The 20,173-nt window shown below is 38.3% G+C and overlaps 2 long non-coding RNA genes and 1 pseudogene across 2 annotated transcripts; 1 reads left to right on the top strand and 2 right to left on the bottom strand.

The window, feature by feature from the left end:
- Positions 1–8,760: 8,760 nt before the first annotated feature.
- LOC143849559 (uncharacterized) lies at positions 8,761–9,787 on the bottom strand. Its single transcript, XR_013235718.1, has 2 exons — positions 9,158–9,787; positions 8,761–9,014 (listed from the first exon to the last, which is right to left on the bottom strand). It is a non-coding gene; the product is annotated as an uncharacterized LOC143849559 (long non-coding RNA).
- A 1,842-nt stretch (positions 9,788–11,629) lies between these two features.
- On the top strand, positions 11,630–12,315 carry LOC143851914 (uncharacterized). Its single transcript, XR_013236561.1, has 3 exons — positions 11,630–11,811; positions 11,952–12,037; positions 12,137–12,315. It is a non-coding gene; the product is annotated as an uncharacterized LOC143851914 (long non-coding RNA).
- Positions 12,316–17,265: 4,950 nt separating this feature from the next.
- LOC143849457 (6-phosphogluconate dehydrogenase, decarboxylating 2-like) lies at positions 17,266–18,765 on the bottom strand (annotated as a pseudogene).
- Between the last annotated feature and the right edge of the window lie 1,408 nt (positions 18,766–20,173).

Genomic DNA, 20,173 nt, shown 5'->3' with positions numbered 1-20,173 from the left:
GAAATGATAATCTCCACTGCCCTTTCTTCATTTCCATGTTCTCATTTTCTCAATTGTCCTACTCTTTGACTCATCCTTATTCCCATTTTCTTCATAGTTTTTGGGTTTTTTCCAATCAGAATTTGAGTCCACTATTCTCTCTTGGGGTACGGATTTGCTGGGCAATTTCGCAGAAAACCATTTGGCGGCTGACTTTTGAGGGAGAAAACAGCCACACGTGCTCACATTTTTTGCAAATTTTGTCTTATTCATTTAATTCTTCTGACTTGGCTTCTCTCCTACAATAGTTAGCCGCCAAATGGGTTTAGGAGAAATTGCCTAGCAAATTCCCCTGATAACTCTCTCTCTCTCTCTCTCAGTCATTTCACGGAGGAAAATCTTGTTGAGTGACAGATACGATCACAAAAAGATAGATAAAGACTGCATTTATGACTCAACAGCCTTTAACATCATTTAGCTAAGGAAAATGATAGGGAACCAAAAGTATGACAAAGCTTGAAACCCAATAATGCATGCTCTCCACGTGAGAAATGGAGAAACTCTTCTTCTAAGTTACCCATTTTGTAAAATGCTAGACTCACATGTGCCCTTGAAAGAAAAAAACAAAAAACAAAAACAAAAGGCTACCAGGACTCTCCCATTTGTCATTTCCATTCAGAAAATTACATTCATAAGTATCATAAACGGAAATTGACCTATGGGAGAGCCATTGTAACCTTTCTTGCAATGGCTCCTGTGAGTTTAGGATTCCTCTTATTTTTAAGGGATTTGCTAGACAATTCGCATGATAGAACAGCCAGTTGCGAAATGGCTTTCCAAGAAATTGCCTTGCAAAACCCAACCGATACTTTCAGCGACAGATGACATGAAACCGTCGCTAATGGTGCACTAATAACGACGAAAATTTGTAACCATCACCAATTTAACATGAATAATGACAGTAAGCTATAGTTAATTTTCCATTGCTGCAAAATGAGGCGGACACAAACTACCAAAAACGTGTGTTGTAGAAGAAGTCCGTTATTCTTCCAGGTCTAGGTCGCACATAATAAGGGTTTTTTTTCTTTTATTAAACAAGGAACCCTCAGGATTTTGACTGCATCATAAGGTGTTTTTCTTGTAGTGGTTTTAGGTGGTTATATAACCAAATAAATTATATTTTTTATTTTTTATTTAGCAACAGATATCATTCACTCCGTCGCCAAAAGTATTTTATATAACAAAATAAATTTTTTTTTTTTTATATTTAGCAATGGAACTGATATCTGTTACTTTAAGGTATTAATAGCGACAGAATATGATTTTTCATCACTAAATGTTCTTAATAGCGGCGAGTAACTAATTATTTTTTATTTAAAAAAATAAAACAACAATGGTGAGGTAATTATCAGGTAAACAACAATGTCTAATAGAGGCGGACTTTTAGAGGCTTTCTAAAAAAACCAACGCTACAGGTTATAGTTCACTGTGCTCATTCCGCGCCCACTTAAGAAAATGGGCGGAATTCTACAGAGGTGATCTTGACCACCTCTTCAGTTCAACACCCCCTCATTTTTCACTCGCTAGCTTATCCCGCACGTCTTTTTTTCCTCTCCCGTGCCAAACTCCCTCTTTTCCGTATTCACGATTTTGCAGTTTCTCATCCACATCTAGTTCGAGAATTAGTGACGAATATAGATCTTTGTTGCAACAATTCTGTCGCCATCTACTATTTCTTGTAGTGAACCTAAAATAGAAAGAGCTCTCTCTCTCTCTCTCTCTCTCTCTCTCTCTCTCTCTCTCTCTCTCTCTCTCTCTCTCTCTCTCTCTCTCTCACACACACACACACACACACACACACACAATTGGTGGCACTAATAGTCGGAAGAATATTTTTTCACGGTTGCCAAACATGCCATAATTGCTTGCATGTGTAACAACTAAATACAAGAAGTTAATCAATGGTGTTCTCTCTATTTGGTGTTTTTTTTCTTTTAATAATCTCGAGTATGCATTCTCTTTGACTGAGGAAACACTTCCTATAAATAAATGCCATGTTTGGCAACCATGAATTTTTCTCCCACGCAATATTAGTTCATCAAGTGGTGAGAGGATGCAGGGAGGGTGGGAGAAGGTAAGACTTTAAAAAGGCATGAATGAAGAGTGGGTGTGATATGTAACTTCAAATGGGGAAAAAGTAAATTGTATATTAAGTTGGAATTTCTTTTTTCTTGATTTCTGTCGGCATCAGTGCCTATCGAGGTTATTTAAAGCTTAATCAATATAAAGTTTCCTTTAACTGATAACTACTTTATAAATATATGTAAATTTTTTTATTTCTATTAAATTTCTCATGCATATAGATTTCTTTATACCTATTGGATACCTTAAATTTCTTTATGAATAATGATATGGTAACCGAGTTGGGAACCCACAAATAGCCTCTTCACAAGTTAACAATTACAGCTACTTGGCTTTATCATAGTTCTTTTTTTCCATAAAATAGCAAAACTACCCCTCCATGTGCCTTGTGGCGTGTAGCGATTTGTTCGGTTCCACTCTCGGTTAAGCAGCCAGTTTCTGCAGCAGCAAATTTACATATACTTATTAAATACCTTATAGATGTAAATTTCTTTATTATATGGGATTTGCTAAGCAATTTAGTTCGCCTTTTGCATGGGAGAGCAGCCAGCTAAGATGAATTAAATGAATAAGACAAAATATGTTGAAAAGTGAGCCTATATGGCTGTTCTCACATGCAAAAGTCAGCCGCGAAATGGCTTATACTTATACCTGTTAAATATTTTGAAGATCCAAAAAGTACTTGGCCATGCATGATCAAATCGGTACGCCCACTCGGGTACGTAGTGAGCATATACATGTAAGAACTGAATTTCTTGCAATCAATAGTCTTATAGATGCAAGATATTTAATAACAAAATAGTATGGATAATGAAATTTTCATAAACATTCTAAATACCTTATAGATGTAATTAAGATGTTTATACAGAAATTTGCAGGTGTAAGGTTTTTAATAGCTAACATCACTTTACATTTATAAAGATTTTAAATATCCGCCTAAGTTGATTAAATACATTATATTTTTTTCTCGTTTACTCTACTTTTTCTCTTCCTTTCTTTTTATTATTAGTCTCAACTCAACTAACACGCCCGCTCCTCACGTTTCTCTTTCTCTCTTGCTAACCGCTTTTTAGTGTCTTTGTAAAGGATATAAGCCCTCTCTCCATCCCACTTCTCACGTTTCTCTTCCCAACCTCTTTTTAGCATCATTGTAAAGGATATAAGCTCTCTCTCTCTCTCTCTCTCTCTCTCTCTCATCTTGTGTGCTTTTTGCTTGTATGAATATTAAAATGGGGGTACTTTAGTCGCCACTATACGTCCATAATTGCAGCCTCAATTTTGTGGGTTGATCATGTCTCCACTAGTGGAGTCATAGGATCCACTTCAGATTTGCCTGGAAGAAAACAATGTTCTAGTATGTTTGGTTGCCGGCATAGACTCGGAGAGTTGTGGGATAAGTAGTCAATAGAGAGGAGACAAGCATTGGATTTGCCTGGAATTTACCTTGGAGGATAGTTGTAAGTAGTGCTTAGTTTTCAACCTCGTAGACTAGTGGTAGGGGTGACGTTACCAACATAAAGAGAGAAGCATCATTTCCAAGAAATTCAAGCATAATTCCGCCTTTTTTTGATCTAGGGCTTGTATATTATATAGAGGGGACAAGGGGGAACACATCAAAATACATCCAATGACTAACCAGGAGACATCATTGAGTCTCTAGATATTTCAATGCTATATCGGCAACCAAACAAGGAGTTTTGTTGAAGTGGCACCCAAATTGCAAGCAAAACCCCTAAGATATCCGGGCTTTTGTGCAGCCAAACACACGTAAAGGTCCAATTGGTTGGAGGGACATTTCCTAGGGTTTGATGAAAATGACATCATTTTCTAGTCAATATCTATTGACTGCATGTTTGGATGTGTGGAGGAGTAATTTTTTGAATTTCAATTTTAGCCAATGGAGATAATTTGCAGGTACCACCTATTTACATTGACCCAACAACAGTTTGGATCTTCTTTTGATGTGGGCCCCACTGTACTTTTGAAAAATATTGTATAAAATCTGGGAAGTGATATTTACGCCCCTTTTGATCACCAGGGAGACCCAGGGTCAGTGTCAATGACAAAGGAGAGGCTATTGTACTTGATGTCAGAAAAATTCAGTGGGTTTGATTGCAACGTACACTGGCACTGGGTGTCCCTGGTGATCTAAAGGGGCGTAAATATCATTTCCCTAAAATCTCAAGGTAAATAAATAAGGGGAAAACACTTCTAAAAGGGGGATCCGTTCAGAAAATAAAGACTATTAGGGCCTGTTTGGATACCTCGTATTTTGTATTTGGATTTGGAATTGAGTTTTGAATACAAAATGAATAGATCACCCAGCTCATGTTGAGAGAGGGTAATTCCTGCTGGAGGGGAGAGGCTGAGGAGCAAAGAGGGAGGGTGAAGAAACTGCCAGATTTGTGGATTTCCAATTACTTATTACCACATCATATTTGGAAATCTGATTATTTCACTGTCAGTTGCTAATTTGGAAATCAAAGAATTTGATCCCGATCCAAATCACAACGCTAAAAGGGCCGCAAATGTGAGAAATCCAAATCAAAATCTTCTCGGCATCCAAACGGGCCCTTAGTGAACCTATTTGGCTTTTTTTGGCATTCCGGGGATTCTAGCTCTCATATTGGTTGCCTTGAACACGTGTGTCACAAGTGAATAACTTGTTTGTGTGTGTGTGTGTGTGCAAGATGGATTTCCCTTTTGCTAACATTGTTTGTGTGTGTGTGTGTGCAAGATGGATTTCCCTTTTGCTAACAGGCAACGCGGCCTCTTTGAGTACCCTCTCAAAATTCATTGCACATGAAGTTACATGAAAACATCAGATGATTCATGCAAGGGAAATGAAATTTCCACCCCGTTTCCTACCACTTCCACTCATTTGCAAATCCCTTTGCAAATAAGATTAATTTACCATATAATTTGGGAAGTGATATATTCGCCCCCTTTTCTTCCCCGGGGCAGGCCCGTCCACTGTATTTATGACTACGCTTTTACACTACAACGGGGTGGCCCGAGAAAGAAAAAGGGTGAGTATATCATAGATATTGTTATTGGCATTACCATGTTTTGATAATTGCACTAACTCACATTCTCTTTTATTATTTAAACAGATGTCAAAGGCTATTGTTTTTCCCAAAAGGCTCTCAGAAGCAAATTAAAAAAGAAAAGGCAACCTAAGTTGGGATTGTGCCTTAGCTCAATGGTCTACACTTTGTTCTTCGACCTCAACATCGGAGGTTCAATCCCAACTTACTATAAAAAGACAAGCTAAGTTTGTGCAATTAGTAAAATATGGTAGTGCTAATATTGGTAGCCTATATAATTTCCCTGTACAAGTTCGTTACCGAACATCATTGCCAAAATAAATGGTTATTATATTGTTTTATATTTGGTTAGGGTGATGATAAATTCGCACCCCCTGTAGGATTACTCACACCCCTTTAATGCGAATTGACATTAAAAAAAGCATTAAAGTCTGACATTTTCTGAACTTTTTGACGTTTGTTAACGTCAATTGAGGTGCGAATTTATCATCTCCCTTTAGTTAATGGCTTTTAGAAAGACCTTAAGGCCATGTTTGGCAACCATGAAATTTTATTTCAGGGAATATTAGTTTGCCAAACGGTGAGAGAAGGGAGATAATTTGAGAGGGTAGGAGTAAGTAGATGGTGCTCAGTGGCTGAAAAATAGGAAAAATAAAGGATACATATATGGGCACTACTCCACTACCATGTTTTGATAATTGCACTAACTCATTTTGTCTTTCCTTTTTTAATTGAGACCTTTTTGGGAAAGGAATGCTATCAGCACAACCATATTTTGATATCTGCACAAACCCAGCTGTCTTTTCTTCTTTAATTGGCTAGTGAGAACTTTTTGGGAAATGTACCTTTTGACCGCCCTTTAACTTAAAGGCAAAATGGTTCACTCATGCCCTCTCTCACCGTCCTTCCTCTCCCACCAGGCCACCACTGAATAAACTAATATTCCATGGAAAAACTTTTCATGACAGAGCCTAATATTCAATTTGTAAAGAATATTATGGCAAGTTTTAGGTCCCATTGGGAGGAAGAGGAAAGCATATATATGAAATCAAGACCGTTGATCTTTAGAATATCATGAGACAACCCACAGGGTCTTAATCCCATTGTGAACCAACATCCCATGCTTACGATAAAGGACTACAATTAATAACTTAGACTTTCTTGGTGGGACCCTAAACAAAGTTAATGGATCAACATCTTAGGATCATCCGATCGAGATGTTCGCATTGGCATTTGATGGAGACTCATTGGGCACCATTTTCCAGCATTTTCACCCCATCTGTTTGTCTTTTTTCCTAACAAATGACATATTAGATCGACTAGCTAAGGAAAGAGTGGAATGAGATTATGGATACTCACGATTATTAGTTTGGGCTGCGCTCTTTGTGCCGGGGTTGTCAACATTCGGAGCTTGTCTATATTGCAATGGGCCTGAGCTGGAGGATGTTCAGTCTTCACCCATGGTTCTAAATTTCGACCGAAATCCAAAATTTTGGTATGGAATTTCAGGTGTCGGTTGAGACCGAGACCGAAACCGAAATCCTGTATACCCGAAACATTACAAAATTTTGACCGAAATTTGAGGAATTTCACCAAAAAATCTTGATTTTGTTCATTATTTAATATTTTCCCGAAATTACCAAAATTTCGGTATGAGATAAAATATTATTTTAATTGATTTGGTCGGATTTCGGCCGAATTTCGGTTTTGGTGAGGACAGAAACGGATTCCGAAACCGAAATTTGAAACCATGTCTTCACCGCATGAGTTTTGCATAAGAGGGATGCTTCATCTCGTTTCATGTAATACGCTTGCAATAATAAATAAAACTGTTACCTTAAAAAAAAAAAAAAAAAAAACCGCATTGCCCCTATTATTGTGTGTCTTCTCCTCGAAATTAAGTCACTTTCAAAAAGGGGGATGGAGAGGGTTTCTTCTTTTCAACTAAACTAGTCTAGTTAGAAAGCTCCGGTTAGGGTTGGAGCATTATCTTAGGATGCATCAAATCCATCAAATCGGCAACTCTCTTTAAGTTAGATTGGCTATCCCGTATAAAAAGGGTTTTGCTACCGTCCATCGCAGAAGGCATTTTAGGGATGGTCTGTTGCGTCGATGGCAGCGCGCCACCTCATGAATGAAGACAAAGTCTGCTGAAAAGTGAACCTCTGTGGTTGCTGTCAGATGCAAAGGAACAACCGCGAAATGCCTTATGCGATGGACGCTAGCAAATCCCATATTTAGTGCACCATAAAGAAAGGTTAGACAACAACAAAGGAAGTACCGTATCACTAAGGGGCTGAGGTGATTGACAAAACAGATCTGATAATTAATAAAGGGAAATAATAAATGCACCCCTTTTCATCACTTGGGACACCCAGCAGTAGTGTATCAATGACTGCAGAGGGGTTGATGTACTTCCCGTCATAAAGATTCAACGGATTTGATTGCCATGAACACTGCAGTTGGGTGTCCCATGTGATAAAAAGGGGCGCATTTATCATTTTCCTTAATAAATTCTAATACCTAATATAAAATGACTACCACAATATTAGTTCTTTGAAAGAAGGGAGTGCGGATATTACCCCCCACCCCCTCTCCCAAAAAAGAAAAATTGTAAACAGCTAACCTCTACCAAATTATAGCTGACTTTAGTCTCCATTTGACATTAATATAGCGTTTTCACTACAAGAAAAGGGACATTCACTGACGGTCACGACCGTCGGTGCATATACCAATGAATGTCGGTGTAACTTACACCGACACTTTTAGTGAACGTCACTGATGCTACCGTGACTAAAGGTATTTACCGTCGTTTATTGCAAAACGTCGGTGGTATCATTTATACCGGCGTTTATGAACGTCGTTAAAAATAAAAATCACAAACAAATCAAAACAATTCCATTGAACCGAAACAAATCAAGATAAGAAATTAGACACCATTTAAGTTCGAACCTAGAAAGGCATTCCTACAAGAAACGCAGAGCAACATTCTATTGGGGTTCCACGCAAAAGCAACTAGTTCCACATCGGATAAGTTAGGATGGGGATGGGTTATAACTTATAAGGGAATGGGCATCCTCCTCTAAAGGCTAGCTTTTAGGGGTAATTTCTACCTAGGCTAGCTTTTAGGGGTAATTTCTACCTGGTTAAATTCCCTACACTAGACGCCATTAGAACAATTCATGCATGTTGATGTTCGAAAAATAATGAAATATATTCAGCAGTTACAATTGATGTTGAGAAATTAGATATTTGTAAATTCACTTGTGAGTAAAAGGGTGTCATTGGATAACCCTAAAATAATATGCGCATAATCATTCATGCATTTAGTCGTCACTTATATATAATTTTACACGCAAATAATGTTTATAATATGTTTATATCATAGTTAATGCCTTCTAAATTGGCCTTAATGTCCTATTTGCAAATAATACTAACTTAAAATAATCTTATTTGCAAATAAGGACCCATTTTGGTGGTATCGTAAGAGGCCATAAATCTACACAAGCAGAGAACAACACCCTATCTCTTCATGTAACTAATTCCACTTAACCAATAGGCCAAAATATCATAATTGCAAAACATCACAACAGAATCTATATACATATTAACTAAAATAAGAAGAAAAATACATCGGTAATGGTAAATCTGGATTTAAGTTGACAGAAAATTTCACAATATGAAAAAAAATTTCTAGGTGTTCGATAATTAAGCAGGTATTTCAAAAACTATAGAAGAAATTACAAGGAAAGAAAGAAGCTGAGCTCTTCTGTGATTTCCTTAGTAAAGTGCAAGAAGCCGAGCTTGAAGTCGAAATGCACCACGATTTGCCAAAGAAATAGGGTTCTGGAAAGATGAAAAATGAAAATCTAAGATGAAAAGCCAAAAATCAAGATGAAACTAGCTAGAAAATAATAGAGCCCTAGAACTTAGATCATTAGATGTATACTAAATGAAGAAAGAAGAAAACAATACGTCATAGATTATACCTATTTGCTTGACCTCCTCCTCTTCTTCGTTTAGAAACTGTCAGAGAGATGAAGATCATATCTTCATTTCTTAATCTTACGATTGTAGGAGAGAGTTAAAGAAAAATGGAGAGAAGAGAAATCGTTCCAAACCCCCAAAAATTGCAAAGATGAGCAAGAAAATGGAGAGAAGTTCAAAGAGGAAAAGCCAAAAATCAAGATGAAACTGAATTTATAAAAAGAAAAAATACTCCATCTCTTCCTTATTCTTTAGGAGCGAAGGGAATCCGAGAAGATCAAATCTTCATTTTTTTCACCATAGAACTGTGAGAGAGTTAGACAAAACTGCAGAGATGAGAAATCGCCCAATACCCCCAAAAATTGCAATGACGAGGAAGAAAATGGAGATTCCAGGGCTCATTTCTAGTATGGGGAAGCAAAAAACCAAAGTTCTTAGGGTACAAACTAAGCAAAACACAAAGTTTTAAGGAAGAAATGGAGTTTTTAGGGCTCGTTTCTGTTTTTAGGGCACGAACAGAAACGAGCTGAGAAGTGAACTCCGCTCGAGAGGTATATAGTTTCCCGACTTATTTGGGAGTGAAATCACGGACGTTCCAAAACTCACGCCGGTTGTTCTCATCATCAGCGACATTTTCTAAATGTCGGTAACTCGTAATCCAAATTAGCGATGTTTTACTTAGCAAACGTTGGTGATTAATCAATTTTAGTGATGTTCACGGAACGTTGGTAAATACCCAAGGCATATTTTTTTGAGCGGGGCGTGGGAATAATTCTTCACTGTCGCACCATGTACGAACGTCGGTGCATATAGCCTATTAGCCACGTTTTTCTAAAACGCTGGAAGAAGAACGTTGGTAATAGTCCTTTTTCTTGTAGTGTTTTCCTTAGTTTTTCCGGATCAACAAACCTAAAGAAGCATCAGTAAATAAATCTATTGCTTTTGGTATCATATTATTTCCATGTAAAATGTGAAAAACATTTTCAATCTTGCAGGCCCACAAAATGTGCATAATGGGGAATCAAATCCTTAGCTTTGAGAGTGTTTTTTGGATATCAAAGAGAATTTACACAGAGATCTCATCTTTTGTAGGAGCCTAACCAAAATCAGGTAAAGAAACTGTACCCAAAAAGAGAGACAAGAAGGGTCATCAAGTTTCTGAGCTGTCTAATACAAAATAATCAATGGAGTGAAGAACAACCCAAAAACCGTGCCCACAAAAAGATAGGACAAAGTAAACATTGATTGGAACTTTGACACTACCCACCCTTTGTTCCATCCCCTTCAAACAAAGAGGACAGCCAACAAAAAGAAGAAATAAAGCAGATTGTCAAGTGTTATCTGCACTCTCTTTTCATTTTTATAACGACACTCTGCACTTTATTTAACACTTTTCTGGTTGGCTGTCAAGAGGGGTGCAACTTAGGTTCGGGTTCAACTGGACCCGACAGGTTCAACCCCATTTTGGCTCAGGTGGGTTGGCACTTTCTTAGGTTGGTATTAGTTAGGGTTGGAAAAGGGCAACCCTATTTAATTCATGTTGGGTTAGGGTTGAGGCCTTGGGCAACCTGACCCACTCAAACCCAACCTCCATCTAATTTTATCATGATTTTCAAAATCCTAGGGTTATGACTCTTTTTTTTGTTTGTCTTAATGTAACCCGAACCCAACTCAATCCGGCTCGATTTGGAAAAAAATGGGTTAGACAAATCGGTTAGAGTTAAGAGATTTAGAGGCAGGTTGGGTTAGGGTTGTTCCTCAACTTGAGGCTCAGGTTGGGTTGGGTCGGGTCGGGTTAGGGTTGAGGGAATGCTATCTTGGGTTGGGCTAGGATTGGCCTCAACCCAACACAGCCTGGCTGGAGTTGCACCCCTAGGTCTCGATATCATTTCAAGATTACCACATGGATATAAATCCTTGGATAAGCTGTTAACTGCTTGCATCAGTTTATCTTGAAATTATCTTGTTCGCTGTTCACCAATTTTGTTCCGGCGATATTTAATTTATCAACGAGGTAGGCAAGAACAGAGGTTAGATAGTCTATCCAAGGATAAAGTAAACCCCGGCTTGTTATCACAATGGTGAACAGTCCCTAACGACCTTATAGCAGGAAATTAGGATAGCGTAACTTAAAGAGGGGACTGCCATTAGTAAATCAAAGGAGTGCATTTTATTTTTTTTTGTGTGTAAGAGAAGCTAATTTAGTTAATTTGTTAGCTGAGGTGGGTGTAAATATGTCTGGTCTGTTGTTTGGTCAGTGGTGTAATCTCATCCCCTTTTAATAAACTTTTTGTACTGTTCAACAACCCATTATGAAAAAAATCAAAGAGTTATGTTCCACGTGAAAAATAATAAGATAGTGGATCAGGACCATTTTGTCATCTAACTAGCAGAACTTGGATGCTTTACAGATGAACCTTAATTTAATTGAATGTTATTTGGGAAATGATCTTGTGGCATTTGCACCTTATGAGCTGTGTTTCCCACAGAGCATTCTTCTTAATATTAAATAATAATTCAATGTTTTTAACACAAGACAGTGCCCTGCTTTATGGGGAGACAGACGAAAGCAGACCAAGATAGTAGAGGACAGTAGCCAAAAGACTTTTTGAGAGCCTCATCTCTTCCAATCTGATCTAAAAACCCCAAAACACAGGTGGGTTCTTTGCATTTTGCATAAAAAGCTGTTTTTTCATGATGACAGGCATAGAACTAATGGTTTAAATGACAAGGGGTAGTGAAGATGGCCTTGCTTTTTACCTATTTAAGAACTGTGTGTCTCATACTCTTTTGCAGGTGAGGGGTTCTTCAGTTCTCTTCAATTCAAAACCTACTTTTATACTAATGACAAGGCAGATAATTAAAGATGTTAGGAGTTTCAGGTGTGAAAATAATAATATGTGATCAACCCCAGTATTTTCAAATTTAAGAATGTGTATTTTTTGTTCTTTCTGTGAATTGGGATCCTCTTTTTTTTTTAGTAAAAAGCTGGTTTCTGCTGATGAAGAGTCAGAGAATTGAAGGTAGTGAGTTTTCAGGTGGTGAAAATTGATTATTGCCATTCAAGAAGGTGGGCTTTATGTCCTTTCAGTTGTATGAGCTGTGTTTCTTCCTATTTCTGCAATAGAAGATAGAAAGCTGCTTTTGCTGGTGTAAGAGTTCAGAGGTAAGGAGTTATCCAGGTGCTGAGAATTATGGGATTTTAGTAATAGCTCTTTGCTTTTCCTATTTAAGAAGTTTGAGTTCTATATTCTCTCAGTTTGTTGTGTTCCTCATCCTTTTTGCCTTCTCCCTTTTGCAACAGAAATGGAGTCTTCCCAACTCATTGGAGGAACAGAAGAAAGTAGTAGCAATGAATCTGGTTGGACCAAATACTTAGCCTCCCCCATGCATGATGGTGAAAATGATGATGCTAGTAATGACGATGACGATGACGATGACAGTGATGATGGTGATGGCGGCAGCGAAAGTGATGATTCATTGGCTTCTGATGCTTCTTCTGGTCCAGTTCAGCATGAACATTCACATACTAATTGTAATATTGGCAATGACTTGGATAATCCCAAGTACTTGGATGAGAATGAAGATGAGAAACTCTACAAACAAAAGGAGAAAAAAGGAGAGAAAGAGGGGAAGATTAAAACAGAGAAAGAAGCCAAGCTCCTTGTCTGCAGTAGTAAGAAGGTAAGGAAAACCAACTTGATGGATAAAGTACAGAAAGTAATGTTTCATTACATGTAAATCTTTCTAAGATAGCATGAAGCTGTTGCTTGTGTTTCTCAAATGACCAGAATATTAGGATATAATCTGTGTCAGTTTAGTCTAATTATGTGAAGAAGTGATGGCATTCTACTTCTCATAGGTTCAAACAAAAAGGAGGTTAAGTAGCCCAATTACTCTCACCATGGCATGCTCAACTACGGATATCAAACAAAAACAAATGGTTTTGAATTTTATAAAGAAAAAAAAGAGGTGTTTGAATTTCATTATTATTGTTTGATCTTGTTCATGCTTAACATTATCTTTTTTTTTTCTTTTTTTTTTATTGTGCAAGAGGTGGCAAAAGCAATGTTGTCATGAAATTTAAAAGGTCTCTGTGCTTGTGAACAAATAAATGGGAATGGTATGAATGGATAGTAATTGGGCTACTGTTTTATTGGTTTCTGAATGGTTAGGGCATCTTCTGATAAGTTACCTGCATATAATCTTATATGCAAATGTTTTTGTAGTTAAATATAATTATTTGCAAATAATGGTTATAACGTTAAAGAAATTATATAGTTAATGGCTTCCAAAGAGGCCTTAATTGTCCTATCAGCAAATAAGTAAAAAAGAAAAAGGGAAACGTTATCGGCACTACTGCATTTTGATGAGGGCACTCCTCACTTTATTAAAAGTACGGTATGGCCCTCACCATAAGATGATCCAAACCGTCCATTAGATGGGCCACAGCCTAAATAGGTTGTGGCACAAAAATCATTTCCATAGGTTGATCCTAACCCTCCGATCTGATTGTTAGAGTGTTAATCCTAACCTTCTAGATTGAAGGGTTAGGATCAACCTACGAAAATAATTTTTGGGGCACAACCTATTTAGGCTGTGGCCCATCTAATGGACGGTTTGGATCATCCTATGGTGTGGGCCATACCGTACTTTTAATAAAGTGAGGAGTGCCCTCCTCAAAATACAGTAGTGCTGATAACATTTCCCAAGAAAAGTCCTATTTGCAAAGATGGACAAATTCCTACATTTTTTATTTCATACCCAAAGAAAACATTCAACATTGAGGTATATAAACCCAAATCAAATCAACTCAGTGTATATCAACTGCATCCATTTTTTGTGGTCTTGCATTCATATAACAGCCCTCTTTCTTCTTCTTCTTCTTCTTCTTGTGGAGAAATAACAAGGGCGCCTTTATTAATCAAAGATAAAATTACAAAGAAGTATGACAAGTAGGGCTGCAACTCGAGCCGGGTAAAACCCGACCCGCATCGACCCGACCCGAAAATAGCCTGGGTCGGTTTCAGGTTTCATGGGTTTCGGGTCGAGCCGGGTTCAGCATTCAAAAGCCCGCATGAATCTCGGGTCGAGCCGGGTTTGAAGGGGCCCGACCCGACCCGACCCGAGTTACATAAGTTATAGTATGTACATTTTTTTCTATTGTTAGTTAAAAGTTAAAGGGATAATTACATTTACACCCCCTCTAGTTTCTGACACATCCACTTCCACCCCTATAGTTTAAAACGTGACAAATACACCCTTGTAGTTTCAATTTGTTTAAGGTAGGCCCCCTCAGCTGAAGGTTCGTCCATAGATTGAAGGGTTAGGATGATCTGATAGAGCTGATTTTTTTGGCACACCCTAACTATGTCAGGACCCATCAAATGAACGCTTTGGATCATCCAAACAATGTGGGCCCACATTATTTAGATGATTTTTTGGTAGTGTTTGGATTCGGGTAGGGGCCCACATTATTTGGATGATCCAAAGCGTTCATTTGATGGGTCCTGACATAGATATGGTGTACCCAGCTTAGGGGGCAAACCTTAAACAAATTGAAACTACAAGGGTGTATTTGTCACGTTTTAAACTATAGGGGTGGAAGTGGATGTGTCAGAAACTAGAGGGGGTGTAAATGAAATTATCCCAAAGTTAAAAGTGAAAACCCACACACCCACTGTTACTGTATGTGAGTGTAATTTCTGCTTCTATGAGTTGAGTTGATTCAAGTGTTTGATTCAGCATTGTTTGATTGTAATTACAACATTGTTTGATTACAGCATTGTTTGATTCAAGTGTGATGTGAGTGTAATTACATCATTGTTTGATTCAAGTGTAATGTGAGTGTAATTTCTGCTTCTATGAGTTGAGTTGCCTTGCCAAACAAGAATTTTCCTTAAAAATTTGCGTCAACGTGAAAAAACCCGACCCGACCCGAACCGACCCGAGATTTATCATGGGTAGGGCCGGGTTTGGGAATCGTGGGTTTTCCGAAAAAAAACCCGACCCGACCCGACCCGAGATATTGCTCGGGTAGGGTTGGGTTCTCCAAAACCCGACCCGCCCGACCCGAGTTGCAGCCCTAATGACAAGGTGTCCCTGGCACCATTCAAAAAATAATATTTCTGGGTCTTACTCATAGGGACCACTTCAAATTTCTAAGAATGACCTCTACCAAATAACCCCAGAAAATTATGTTAGTACTTGCAAATCTAATTATGAAGATTTGGTCTATATTTTAATCAAACCAAGAGTTTTTCTCTTTTCTTAAAAAAATCTTTATTTTCTCTGCACCCAAATGTTGCATATGGGGAACAGTTCCCAAAGAAAACAAAAACTTTATTTTCTCTCCGCCCAAATGCTGCATATGGGAACACTTCCCAAAGAAATCTGCTATCACCAACAGATTGCTCCCTTCAATAAAGATATCAACCACCGATTTACAGAAAGCACAAGACATGTTAAAGCATTTAGAATTAGAATCATCTCCCCCTGACCCCCTCCCCCTAAAAAAAAATAATTCCTAAGAGCTATGATAAAAAATATAGCCTCTGCAAAACTCCACAAGGTGTGCACGAATTGTATATTGTTATATTTTACCCTATACACGTATTGTTAAGAGGCATTCTTTTCATTCTCTATTCCTCGTAATTAATTGTATATAACTCAATTGGGATAAGTGGAACAAAACAACAGATTATTATCCCATCTACAAGTCTGGATTCACCCATCCAATGGCATTCTAATAAATCCAACAGGCAATGGAAAGAAGTTTATATTGAGCTATGATCGCACAAATTTTACACGCAACCTTCAGCTAATATAAACTTGACCTGGTGTAAAATAGAAATTTCATGGATCAATGCAACAGATCATACCATGTTTTTGAAGAACTTGACACTCATGATTCATGCATCATATCAACGAGTACTATTGTTAGTTAGCAGAAGAATAAAAGAGGAGGAATGGGAAGAAAAACCTTATAGTGGACAGCTTGGCCAATTATGTCAGCATTAATGCTGTCATTTGGAATTGGACTAGTCTCCCTAAGGATTGTAGAGGAGCTGTTAGATATGATCAACTTTGTATTCCCTATATGTTTGTGGCATATAATGTAGTGCTTTTTCTTGTAAAGGGGGTTTCTATTTGTTTTTGTTATCGTCTTGTATTGTAATTAGGGGTGTAAACGAGCCGAGCCGAGCCGAGCTTGGCCAGGCTCGGCTCGGCTCGGGCTCGGTCAGGCTCGGCTAGGCTCGCGAGCGGCTCGCGAGCCTTACCGAGCTCGGGTTATATTATGTTCACACCCCTCATCTTCCCTGGACAGCCCTACTAGTGTAATTTGACTACTTTTTTTACACTATGGGGGGTGGTCCTAGTAACAAATGGGGTTCCAAAAAATGAAGTGACATATTTTGCCCCCCCCCCCTCGCCCCCCCTTTCACTCCTTGGACAACCCTTTTAATGTATAAATTAATATAATATATATATATATATATATATATATATATATATATATATATATATTAAATTCTTAACGAGCCTTAACGAGCCGAGCCGAGCCAAAATTAGGCTCGGCTCGTTAAGCTTAACGAGTCTGGTGAGCCGGCTCGGCTCGGCTCGTTAAGGATTCGAGCCGAGCTCGAGCGAGCCGAGCTCGAGCGAGCCGAGCTCGAGCGAGCCTCCGAGCCCAAGCCAAAATTGACACCCTTAATTGTAATGGGTCAGAGGCAAGGTTTTATGTCCTCTTGTAATCACTATTTTCTTATTAATAAAATTTAAGGTGCCGCCCCGGGTTCCTAGATAAATTCCAGGTTATAAAAAAGAAGTGAAATGGGAACTTTTAGTAATATGTCTTTCATTAAATATTACAAGAATCGGAATTTATGCTCCCCAACAAATACATGAAATGTCTGAGCTTTTAACCTAGAAAAAAGAGCTTCAAAGTGAACGGCATGAAACTCAATACATAATCCAATAGCACCAAGGAACTGCAATTCTTCAAACGAAAATATTGGAGAACACAACTAGAACAAACTGGGAACATTTCAATGAAATTCCTACAAATCTAGTTAGAAAGGGACAGCTTCAAAGGACAACATAAACTCTGTCAAGTTCCCCGCCCTCTAGCAAACATTATTAAATTTAATGATGAACATTCCCTCTCGCCATTCAAGCTCACATCTTTGAATTTTAGCATCTTGGACCACTCAGTATGAGCTCCAAAATAATCCCTCAGAGCTTGGACTAAATTAGCAGAAGGCAGGCTTTCCCTCCTGTAAGTGTTAAAATAACTAAGACTTGCACACATACTTGGAGTACTGATACCCGAAATATTAGCAAGGTAGACAACTCTGCACCAAGCAGACTGTCGATCCTTAATCTCCTTCACAAACTCTGGATCCACGAGAAGGTTCGAGAGATCTGGATCCCTATCATATGCCTTCTTTATCCGATCCAAAAACACAGTGCGGATTATGCATCCTCCCTTTCATATCCTTGCGAGCTCCCCCAAGTTGAGACCCCACCCCTTCTCAATGTTCATCTCATGAATCAGATCCATCCCTTGTGCATAGCTACAGATCTTTGACGCATAAAGGGCTTGCCTCACATCGTCGACTAACTTCTCCGTATCCACTTCCTCATCCCTTAGGATGTTTTTAAACCCCCCTGCCTTGTAAATTTTAGCTGCTTCCACCCTTTTCTCCTTCAACCCACTAAGAATTCTTGCATCCAAAGATGATGTGATTGTTGGAGTTGGAACCGATAGTTCGACAGCTTGTTGAACAGTCCATTTTCCAGTACCCTTCATACCATTCTTGTCCAAGACCTTATCTACCAGATACCCATCACCCTTATCATCCTTAACTACTAAAATATCTGCTGTGATCTCAATCAAATAGCTCAGCAGCTCTCCCTTGTTCCACTCTGAGAAAACATGGTGCAACTCATCATTAGAAAGCTTCCCAACTGATTTCAATACATCATAAGCCTCCCCTATTAACTGCATATCGCCATATTCAATACCATTGTGAACCTCTTAACAAAATTACCAGATCCTCCTTTGCCCATATATGTAACACAGTCCACTGTTTGGAACCTGAGCTGCCACCTTGAGAAGGATATCTTCAATGTTCTTGCAGGCCTCGAAGGACCCTCCAGGCATCAGAGATGACCCATGTCGGGCACCCTCTTCGCCATCTGAAATTCCCATTCCAAGATAAAGCAGACCCAATTCAGCCATGTCTTTCTCTCTCCTCTCTGTGTTTTCATACCATTCATTTCCTCCATCGATTATACAATCGCCTTTCTCCATGTAAACAGATAGTGTTCTGATGGTTTGGTCAACTGGGTCTCCAGCCTTCACAAGCATGATAATGACGTGTGGTTTTTTAATTGAATTCACAAAGGATTCAGGATCATGGAAACCAAATAGAGGGAGGTTTCCTTCCAGTTTGGCTCGTTCGATGGTCTCATCAACTTTGGAGGTGGTGCGGTTATAAACAGAAATTGGGAAACCTTTCTCTGCAATGTTGAGAGCAAGGTTTTGTCCCATGACACCGAGGCCAGCAAGGCCTATTCTTGAAAGGTTGGAGGATGGAGCAGCCATTTTTTCCTGATAAAAATATGAGATTATCAAGAGAGAAACATCAAGAAGCTAAATCAAAGTCCTTCAATAAAGAAGAACAACCTAGAAACACACACACACACACAAATAAGGTAGTGATTCTAATAACAATCAATAATAGGTAGGCTTCTTGAATAAAACAAACAGAAACAGAAATTTCTTCCAAATAACTTGATGCAATTCTTAAATTAAATCAAACTAAATGAAAATGGCAGCAATATTTTGTTTTTAGGAAACAAATTAATTGAAGGAAATTCATGTGTAAAATTCCCCAAAAGTTGTGATTTTAACTGAGAATTTTCTTGGGAATCTTGGGGCCCGTTTGGATACACATGGATTTGGAATTGAATTTGGATTTAAAAAATCTGTGGATTTGAAATCCATTGAAATCCAGAATTTAAAATTCACAGATTTATAAAGGGATCTTCTAGTGACCATCACAGAAGGCATCTCGCGGGCCGGTTGCTGCATGAGAATGCAGCCACATAGGCTCACTTTTAATCAGATTTTGTCTTATACATTGAATTCATCCGAGGTGGCTGCACTCTCATGCAACTGCCGACCAGCGAAATGCCTTGTGTGATGGTCCCTACCAAATCCCATTTATAAATAGTGTCATTTGGATGACCATGTAAAGATTTGGATTCCGAATCTAAATTTAAAAAATCTCTTATTTGGATGCTCTGCAAATTTGGATTTGAAATCTTACAAAACCAAAATGACTAAAATACCCTTAGGGCCCCTTTGGATGCCAAGAAGATTTTGATTTGGAATTCTCACCTTTTTGCCTTGACATCTGGATCCTGATTAAATCCTTGAATTTCCAATTCAGCGACTGACAGTGAAAAAAATTAGATTTCCAAATAAGCTGTGGAAATAAGAAAATGGAAATCCACAGATCTGGCAGTTTCCTTCACTTTCTTGGCTCCTCAACCTCTCCCATGAAGCAAGAATTACCCTCTTCCCTCTCTGTCTCCCTCAACATGAGCTGGCAGATCTATTCATTTTGTACTGAAAACTCAATTCCAAATGCAAATACAAAATCTGAGGTATCCAAACAAGCCCTTATAGATATTATCAAAATACCCCTACAGGGTTAAAATGACTTAGACTACCTTTGAGACATGGAAAATAACTGAAATACCCCTATATCAAGTAAAAAATGACAAGAATACCCCTAAGTCATGAAAAATGACTAAAATATCCCCACGATATGAAAAAATGATCAAAATATATTGTACTGGGTAAAATGATCAGGGGTAAGAGTACCCTTGTATCTTGGAAAGTGACCGAAATACACCTATATGAGGTGAAAATACTAAAATACAATCAAGTCATGGAAAATGACTAAAATACCCTTATGACATAAAATAATTATAATACCATATAG

This window comes from Tasmannia lanceolata, unplaced genomic scaffold (assembly GCF_043159265.1).
Source record: "Tasmannia lanceolata isolate RefF3 unplaced genomic scaffold, GAP_Taslan_0.1 ptg000018l, whole genome shotgun sequence".
NCBI lineage: Eukaryota > Viridiplantae > Streptophyta > Magnoliopsida > Canellales > Winteraceae > Tasmannia > Tasmannia lanceolata.
Note: the sequence above shows the minus strand (reverse complement) of the source record. Positions and strands in the feature narration are given on the sequence as shown.